Source organism: Homalodisca vitripennis, chromosome 8, assembly GCF_021130785.1.
Source record: "Homalodisca vitripennis isolate AUS2020 chromosome 8, UT_GWSS_2.1, whole genome shotgun sequence".
Taxonomy (NCBI): domain Eukaryota; kingdom Metazoa; phylum Arthropoda; class Insecta; order Hemiptera; family Cicadellidae; genus Homalodisca; species Homalodisca vitripennis.
This window is the reverse complement of record NC_060214.1, coordinates 88,528,783-88,539,383: the sequence shown is the minus strand read 5'-3', so window position 1 is coordinate 88,539,383 and position 10,601 is coordinate 88,528,783.

The following is a 10,601-nucleotide window of genomic DNA, read 5'->3' as shown; positions in this document are numbered from 1 at the left end:
GTGTTTGCACTTAAGGCAATGGAATTTGGTTAGATCGAAGGTAAATGAAAAGAGCCGAGAGAAGACGCTTTATGACCAAAATTGGTTTTCGTTGATACATTTTGCCACAAGGCAAACTCCACAATAATACTAGAAATGTCTTAAAACAGAAAACTAATTTTAACATACCGAATGTGATTCTTTATATCCTAATTAGTTTATCGAGGTTCATCTCTATAGATTAATTGTACTGAATAGCTTATCAAAGCATAAACCACAAAAGATAGAGGCAGGAAATATGGTACATACCTTCATAATGCGCCCAAGAGGCTCACGACTATCAATTATCTCAGGAATGTTTAGAATATGATAGAAAAATAATACGTAAATATAATGTACTACTGGTTTTCAACAGCAAATTTCGTGCGAAGCCGCGGGCAACTGCTAGTACATATATAAAAACCTGAATGCAATCACATCATGTTTTGAAATGTGGCGTAGTAACATATTTCACCTACCTATCTGTAGGTTATCTCGAACATTTCCATCTGTCAAGTTAATTAGGCATTAAACTTAATTTTCTACATAGATGAGGATGAGCCGTAGGAGTTTGGTTGAGCGTCTATACTGATCATTCACTGATATAATTTCTCTTATATCTTTCAGGCTGATGTGAAGATTTTTTTTCTGTATGTCTACCTGTGAAAAGGGCACCATAGGAATAGAAATTACCTATACAATTAAACTTGTACATCTCATTTCAGCTACGTCTGTTATACGACACGTAACGTGGTTGTGCTCTTACTTTTATCCTGCTTTTTTATTTTTTACTTCTCTTGGAGATTTAAAATAACCTAAGATAGGGTTATATGGTTATTTTTAACCCGTGTTTAATCTTCCAGGAGAGTTCACCTCTGGCTAGTTTATAACTTCCAGTTGGACACACTGGATACAACAAAAACCGATGTGTAACTTAAATTTGGGCAACCCTATGGATGTCCAGGACGGCACATCACTAACCGTTAGAGTGCAAGGTAATTAAATAGGTCTATTCTACTGCGGAAGATGACTGTTGGAGTTGGTTGGGTTCATTCCCTAATAGTAAATGGTTCTTGCTAGCCTAGACGTAAGGGAGTACCACCCTCATTCTGTTTTGACTGGAAAGGCTGGTTCAGAACTTCCTCATCTTTGGAGGAGACACGATTTGAGATTAGTGCCCTAAATTCTTTCTCATGAATCTCGACAGGAGGCGGCCCTACCCACAACCTTACCCATCAACAGCATCATTTCACTCCTGAAGCAGCGCAAAGGTCCCTATAGGATTATGTACAGTTTTCTAAGCTTCTTGTCCTATAAGAACAAAAGAAATGTCAATATTATGTCTTAATATTACAAGAAAACAAAGCATATGCGATAAGTACATATTACTTCTTTTGAAATATCAATATATGAAATTCCTATTATTTCAAAATTATATAAATATTTCCAAAAATATAAATTAGACATAACTGTTATTTTACAATTTAACTATACAATCTAGATACCGAAACTATAAAAACTTTTTTCTCCATGACTTTTCTTTGATTGATTGCTGCCCATCTCTAGACAAGTTTTACCTAGTTATTTAACATTCTCTGCCAAACAGCAATCAGCAACCAGCAATAGATCTAATCAAGACTTACTCTCGTACATGTTTTATTGTGCTTAGTACCTGCAAGTGAGCCAATTGAAGCAAATCTAGTGTAATTAGTATTTTCTATTAATATTTTTAGTGGCTTTACAAATTTAAATAAACGTATAAGGTTGTAGTCGTATAAATCTTTCGAATCAGTGACCCAATGAAATTGCAGTTGTGAATAGTAGATTGCCATGACTTACCGTTCAATTGACTGGACTTACAGTGATTTTCAATAGGAACTCCGCTTCCCGCAATACTTCCGGTCACTTAACATGAAGAGGCAGTTGCGTAGAGGTACTGCTCCTATATTTTATTTGGAAAATTAAAACCACGCAATTGATTTTTCTGCTTAATAAATAGGAAATTAATAAAGAGAATTATTATTTAATATCTTACAACATCGAGTAAGTTGTTTCATTTACAATGTATTTATTTTAACACTAAAAACTGGCACATTTTATTCAATTTATTGGAGTAAAATATAGTTTGTATAGTCTTAATTCAGATTTAGCATCATATTTGTTATAAAGTTTTACCGTTGACATATTAATCTTAAAATTTATGAAAAAAGTATATGTCATGAAAATTCCAAAAGAATAATGAATTTTTTTTAATTGTTTTTTATTATCTTATAATAAATTGACGGATTTCATAAAGAGATACGGTACTAAATTTGTCTCTAAGCGTTGTAGAAAGGTAAAAATATAAGTAGTTAGAAAACAAATGAATGTATCTTGTCAAATTTTGGCAATTTTCCAGTGCAGACAAATTGAAATATTTGCAACAGGTAACACGGAGATAGTATCCTGAATCTGACGAAATAACAGTGGTGCGGAGTGAAGTGATTTTAAAAAGCGTTCTAGTGAAGTTTTATTGTATATCACTTGGTTTATCCACAAAACACGTTCTCATCTTATTTAAGTCTTTCCGTATTCATATTCTGATTGTGGCCAATCTAGAGATTCTAACACATATCTAATGTGAAATCTTTGTCGGAAATTAAGTGATCTGTAAAAAGAGCGAGCAACCTTTTGCTCTATTTCTATTGGTTTGACAGCAAAACTTATTTAAATGCATTTTGAAAATATTTACATGTGACATTGCTTTCGGTACCTGATAGCGTCCGGTCAAAGCTCTAATGCATTCTCTTTTCTGAAATTATTTAAATTACTTGATATATATATCTATGAAATATCTAATATATTTCCCCTATCTCTTACCTTGAGCCCAAAATTTCCCTTTAAGTCATTTTTTTTGTTATATTTGGCCAATTCTCGGACTTCAAAATCTATCTACAACTAGAATTTTGTCCTATTCGATTCGGTTTCCGATTTAGCTTGTATAACCACGTAAACTAATGACTTACACCTTTTGCTCGTAACCCATCTGGTAGTAATGTTTTGTCTATCTGTATGTTTTTGTGAGGTATGTCCAGAACGAAAAGATCTGAGGATTTAAAATATTATACACGACATATAAGTACTACGTATAAAATATGTGATTCCACTGATGTCGACTTAAGCCCACGGTTTTAGAATGAGTGTTAATGAACTATTATTGGGTCAATGATAACTCGATAACGAAGTGAGCTGTGTACATGAATTTTGTAAATAAAAGGCAAGGTTCAATTACGGTAAATGGAAAGCCACGGAATTTGGCTGAGCGTTAGTGAAGCTTTAATACCTGCACAATATCTCGAAAACGAGTCAATGGACATAATATTTGGAAAGTGCCTTCATATCCACGCAAGCAAGGATGAATGGTGGTTTGTCACTTCCAGGGTTTGGCTGAGTGTTAGTGAAGTTTACTGTACTACTTACTACTAAATTTTGAGGACAAATCTGTACCCTCAGAACCATATGAGCCTAAGTCCAAAATTTCTTATTTTTTAGGTTATTGCACGTATGTTGGTTCTTAAAATTTCATTTTACATCCAGCCATACCATCGTAACTCCGCTAAAAATTCTATATTTTTATGATTTATCAAAGGTTATATGAGTCTAAGTCCTGAGGTATATCAGAACCAGACAAACTTAACTCCACCTATGATGTTATGGTTCTGACATTGAGCATTTCAGCAAAAACCTAAGTCCACAAAATGGACTTGCCATTGTCTGGCCCTAGCCACTATACTCATTTAGTCTCAAGTCCTGTTTTCTGAACAGCTGATGACTGTCAATAATACTGTTGATATTGCTGCTGCCTGCTATTAGAGAGATTATTGAGGTTAGGACTGAGCTGTACTAATCAAAGTTTTATTCTACTTATTAACAAAACGTTTTGGATATTAATATGGAAAGTAGGGGAAAGTTTATACTTTCCAAATTGAAAAACCTTTAATACTTTCACTGAATATAATCTGAAACCTGAAACTAATGATTGTCCTAGCAATCAATCAGTAGAAGTTCCACGAAGAAATTCCACTCCTTCACCGACTTTAACCGAATTAAAAGTAAGTATTTTTTAAATATGTTTACAAGCTAACAATATGTAAAACTTAAAGTAAAATTCGAATTTTAATACTCAGACCTCAAGGAAACAATTTTTTTTATTATTATTATTATTAATTATTATTAGCCTAGGTTTAGAACATTGTTGTGCCAATAGGAGAAGTAGGCCTAAGTGGTATGTTTGATTTTCAAATTTTATTTCTAGGTATTGAATCCAGATTGCAACATCCATCCTCGTTTTACCTGACAATGACTCAACCCAATGGAATTTTAACATGCATGAAAGTGAAAATATCCCAAGTTGAAAGAGAAACTAGTAAAGACGTACATCTTCTTAATTTCATTTCAACTCCAGTAGAACCAGGTGAGATTAGTAGGTACATAATACTCTAGGCTCAGTTTTAAATAAATTTTCAGTAAATTTATGGTTGTTATAAAAAAATCTTTTTTGTGTAAATTACTGTTTATGTTTTAACCATTTAACCATATTGTAGCAGTATTTACTCGGGGGCTTTAGCCTACCCTAGCAATAATTTAGGTTCCATTTCAATCGTGTTAAGCTGGGCCTAGACCTAGTAACATTGTCATTAACTGTAAATGCTGTAGTCGGTAGGGACAGAGAGCATTAATTTCATACGATAATGTTTATATTCTTAGGGGTTCTTTGTCTTTCCGACTTGTTATTCTACCTAATTTAACATTCTACATGTTTAAACAGAAATTTATACTTCAATATGAAAAACTTCGTGAGTGACGAGTAAAATTACACATAATTACCAAAAACATGATAAAAATTCAATAGAAATCCACTTTAACGATATAATATTTTTTTATATCCACATTCTTTGTGTAGGCTATCTATATAATGAACTAAATCAATGTTTTGGCGGAACATCAATTTAAAAAATAAAATAAATTGGACAAAACCGAGTGAATTTCTCTATTTCTTGAAGGCTGGGAACACACTTGTAGGAAAGAAAGCTCTATGTTATTAAAAGCAAAAAACACTTAAATAAAATTAAATATTCAAAATATCTTAACAATTTATTTTTCAGAGTCAAATGAATGGGAGCTAGAGACGATAAACACAAGTGACAAACATGGAACAAGAATCTGGAGCATCGACAACAACTGGAAGATTTAGATGATGCGCTATCTTCTGTGAGCGACCTATTTGAGAATGACATCGATGAATCCAACATAACACTCCACCTTCAGGTTCAGAGAGTGATTCAACTTTAAGTAAACGATTTAGAACAAGTACAAAGTCAATCTGTAAGTACAAATACTACAGCAAATAATAATAATATAATACCTCTGGTGGTACCATACACCGATTCAGATGACACGGAGAGCGAGTTACCGATAGTTACTCAACCTAAAAAATAAAGGAAGAAAAAGAATAAGGAATGAAAAAAAAGTGGAAAAAAACAATTAGAAAGCAAGGGACGAATTTCTGGAAAAGAGCATGTCAACTCTAAAGGAGATATTGTAAAAGAAAGAACTTTAAGACCTCCTTGTAAAACTACTTGTCGCTTGAAATGCTCTCAGCGCATAAGTCATGCACAAAGAGTACACATTCATTCTGACTATTATAATAGTGAAAGAAACTTAAGTTCTAAACGCCAGTATATAGTTACCACTCTTGTATTACAACCAAGCCAATAGCCAGGTCACGACAAAGAGATGGTTCTAGAAATAGTAGAAAAAACAGCCATACTTATTTTCTCAAATGGGATAACAATTTTTGAAAAAGTTTGCAAACAATTTTTCTTGAACACACTAGTAATATCAGAAACATTTGTTAAGTTTGCTCTCTTAAAAACCCAAAGTACTGGTATGGTTGAACCAGACCATCGTGGCAAACATGTACCAGGAAACAAAAATACCAGAGACAGCAAAGGATATCATAAGAAACCACATATCAAAATATCCAGCATATGAAAGTCACTATAGTAGGGAAAGGACAAACAAAAAATACTTGGGTAATGATTTAAACATTTCCATAATGTATACCATGTATGAAAATGAATGTAAAGAAAAAAATATCAAACCCGAAAAGAAATGGTTATTTTCAGAAATTTTCAATAGAGAATACAATTTGTCATTTCATTTTGCCAGACAATGACACATGTGATTTTTGTGACAGAATTGATTGCCAATTAAAGAATGCAAACGGTGAGAGCAAAAAAGAAAACCTTCAAGCAGAAAAGCAGAAGCATCTAGATGAAGCAAGCACGTAGATACCATTTGAAAAAAGAAGATAAGCTTTTGGGACAAGGAAATGAAAAATTTAAAGTTGTTATGGCAGACCTACAGAAGTGTCTTCCCTACTCCAGCTCTCACAAACTGTCAAAGCTTCTACTTGAGAAAGCTCTGGACTCTAAACTACACCATTGACGACATGTAGTGGAAAGAAACGTGGTGCATGATTTGGAATGAGACCACTGCAGGTAGAGGTGGAAGTGAGATGGCTTCTTGTTTGTTTACCTGGGCAAAAATGAAGAGCTCAATAAAAGCAGCATTGACACTCTGACTGTTTGGACCACGATAACTGCAGCGGTCAAAATAGAAATATTAATATGATTTTTATGTACATTGGATTTTGAAAACTCAACCCAACATTAATGAAATAAACCACAAATTTTTATTAGCTGGGCATACACATATGGAGGTAGATGGTAAACATGGATTAATAAGAAAGAGCAAAAAAGCATCTTAAAACTAACACAATATTTTACTACTAATGATTTGGGCGAACTTCATCGCATCTTGTAGCAATAAAAACCCATTCATTGTAAAGAAAATGTCTCTTGAACACTTTTCTTGATTTTCTTTCGCTTACTAATAAAGATGGACCATTAATAAACAGGAAAAAAAAATACTATTGGAGAACCTTTCCTCATTTCCAACACAGTTTGGTTACAGGTTCGAAGAGAAGAACTTGGTATATCAGTACTATAAAACAAGCTTTGATGATGTTGATTTTAAAAGTGTGGATTTGAGAAGAAATAAGAGAAAAGAAACAATCATGCCTGAATCAGTTTCCGAAACTAAGATCTGAGAAGAGGAAAATAAGTAATGAAAAATTCAGAGATTTAATGACAATCCTCCAGTGGGTCCCTGAAGAATACAAGGCTTACTTTGAGAACCTTCCACATGGGGCCTAGTGAAAATGACTTTCCAGATATCAGTTCAACATTATTAGATTAATTCTTACCTTATATTTATAGTTTTTATAAGCAGTGTAATAGTGTTTTATTGACGAAACAATGTATATTAGTTGCTAATGGAAATACAATGCTTAAGTCCAAATAGCATTAAAACAAATGTTTTTGATTTTAGAAAAAACAACTTTCCAGATGCCATTACAACATTGTTAGATAATATATTTTATTAGCAATTGTAATAGTGTTTTTTATTGACTAAACCATGTATATTGGTTGCTAATGGATACACTTAATTTGGTTGCTTAAGTCCAAGTAGCAATATAACATATGTTTTTGATTAGAGCCAAAATATCGTAAAGTCCCATTTTTAATGTAACAAAAAAATAATTACATAAAAATACTAAAGCAGTTTAATGCTTCTATAAACATAAGTAAGTTAACTTGTGAAGTAGAAACTAAACACAGTTCATAATTTTATAATAAAGAATTAAAAACACAACTGTTCGTAGTTTTTTATGCTCTCCTAGTAAAATCTACTAAATGTGACTTAGGCCCATATAGTTCTGAGGTACAGAAATTTAAGCTATGGACGTCAACTTTTGGCACGTTAATTTGTTTTCACCTTATCAAGTCCTGATGAAGGTCGATATCTTCCCCGGGAAATGGCTGAGCGTTAGTGAAGCGTCAGTAGTAGCTCGAGACAGAGCGTTTTTAATTCATTCTAACAGATAGTTTTTTTAAGATTAAATGTCTCAGGTAAGGTTCCTTGCTCAATATTTGGTGTCATCATAAGTAAACAGGGACAGAATAAAATTTAATTTTGTTGACCAAACATTCTCCTAATTCAAATTCCCTAATTCACTTAACTTCCTGGTCAAAATTTCAAGAATATGATATTAGAACATAAGGGCACAGCGTGTTAATACGAAAACCTTCCTTCTTGATTATTTTACATCTAATAGAAATATTACAACTTCATACTCAATATAATCCCCAGTAGAGTTATTTATCTATTAAAGCCTTGACCTTTACCGTTAAAATCGACACCATACAAACTGCACTTTGATGAACAAATCTTTCCGAAATACTTCTCCCAGGTCTCCCTGATTTAATTATTCTCATAACAGACACAACACCCTCTATAAAAGAAGCTCTTGTTCTTTTAATGTAGCAATAATATAAAAAGAATAAATGAAGGGGGATAGGAGCACCCCCTTAGTATAGCGAAATAATTTCCTGGATGAATTAAACCTGCTGATCAAATTATTCAGCTGGTAAAGATTACTTACTTAGATTAAGTATTCTCCAAGTACACAGAGTGTAACATAGGCTGCCATGATACGTTAGCAAATTTATATTTAGTAGAATTTTAATAGTATTTATACCGTGTAATTGTCAGTTAAAGTTTTAAAGCTGGTAAGTTTTCATTTTAAACTGATTTAAGCAATTCATAATGGCTGATCATTGCAATCTCTTCTTCAAAGCTCGTTACCGAGAAAATTAATAGTCGTGGCTCAAGTCTGAGCGCAAAGCAGTTATGGATTTTTATATTTCCTACAAAAAAGTTCCAGTCACTTTGTGTCGTATCTCAAACGGTTAAGCCACAAAACTACCTCAAAGTTAAAACGTTTGTTAATTCCGAAAGATATCACAAATCTACTTTTAACTCCCTGACAAACCTAATCTCCGGACTTAATCTATCACCGAATTCGACCCCTGAATTTAGCAAACACCTGAATAAGAGCTTATAGGTGCAGCCCTCAGTGAGCTATGTGCGAATGCACTGTATAATCACACAACCTGTTTATACAGATCTGTTTGATGAAAACACTTTAATATTAATCATTGTGAATCTATTTGATTTCCTCTACGTTATTATCTGTAATATGAGATATTAGATTCCGGAAACTTATTAATATTCGACTCATTTAGCAGCAAATTATACAAATTTAAGTTTAGCAACACATATTTGTTGTTTGATTACATATAAAATTTTTCCATTTTTGTTGTGCAGGCAAAGGTAAGTTAAGTTGTATAGCATTTAAATTAATGGTTCAACACTACAATGTAATAAGTTTAATGAATGCAAGGTTCAATGTAAACACTTATTGTCAGAAGGTGTACTTAGATTTGTTTAGAGGAAACTCAGTTATTTTTATGTACAGGAAATACAAAACTATCATTTTAAATTAGAATCGGCATACGTTTTATAAGTGGTTTGTAGCATAAAAATGTATTAAGTTGAACTAATTTTAGAGATTAATAAACCTATATCTTTAAACTTGCAATATCGGTGGTTTTCACCATTATAGCGTTTATTTATAGCGCAGACGAAAATTAATATGTTGGTTTTTGTGTTATTGTTATTCATAGTTAGTTGATTCGATCCTATGAGTTAAATAATCATTTTTACACCAAGTTGCAATTAATTACATTAAACCAAAACGTAGGACTGGCCATTATTTGTTCGTCAATGTATCTAATTACTGTTGTTATCAGTAACTCAACTCAAAGTTAAGATTTCATTTTAAAATTTTTTGATTTTTGTATTTTTCAAATACTTTAAATTTAGTTACCTATGTACAACCCCCCCCCCCCACGATAGAGATCTATTGTAAGGAAGACCTATTGTAGAGGTAAGATATTTATGCTACCAACAACCAAGATCTATTGTTGTATTGTAATATAAATTATTAATTCGTGTGTACTAAAGTTAACCTTTAGGATTGCACTAACCCATACACAAACTTAGTATGCATAACATTTTTTCTTATAGGCCTTTGAAAAATTTCATTTTCCAACCAAATTATTCCAATTTTAAATTTTTAACATTCTTATTCTCTTTTTTTAGTTTTGATGTTTTGTTTCAAAATGTTGTAGGCCACAATACATAAATTTGACCAAATTCAATAAAAATATATGATGTAGTAACTTTAGGAAATAAAATACACTGTAGAGAGTTCAGGAACAGAACGCAGCTCCTGACATTTATATGAGTAAAAAGATTTAACTAATAATAACACACACACGCGCGCGCGCCTCGCATATTATAATAATAAACATTACATTATATTTATTATTATATTAAGTTATACTTATTATGAGTATCTATATAGAATAAATCTATAAAAATGAATAATATTTTATCTATTGAGACTTTTGATTCACATTTTTATATTAGATTTAGACGTTTAATACGAAGAAGGTATGCATTTTATCTCACTGGAGCATCGGAGAGAAACAAATTGAATTATTTATAAAGAACGAATAAAGTTTGCATAACTTATAAAGTGAAACAAGAGAAACTGAAAAATGGAGTTTGGA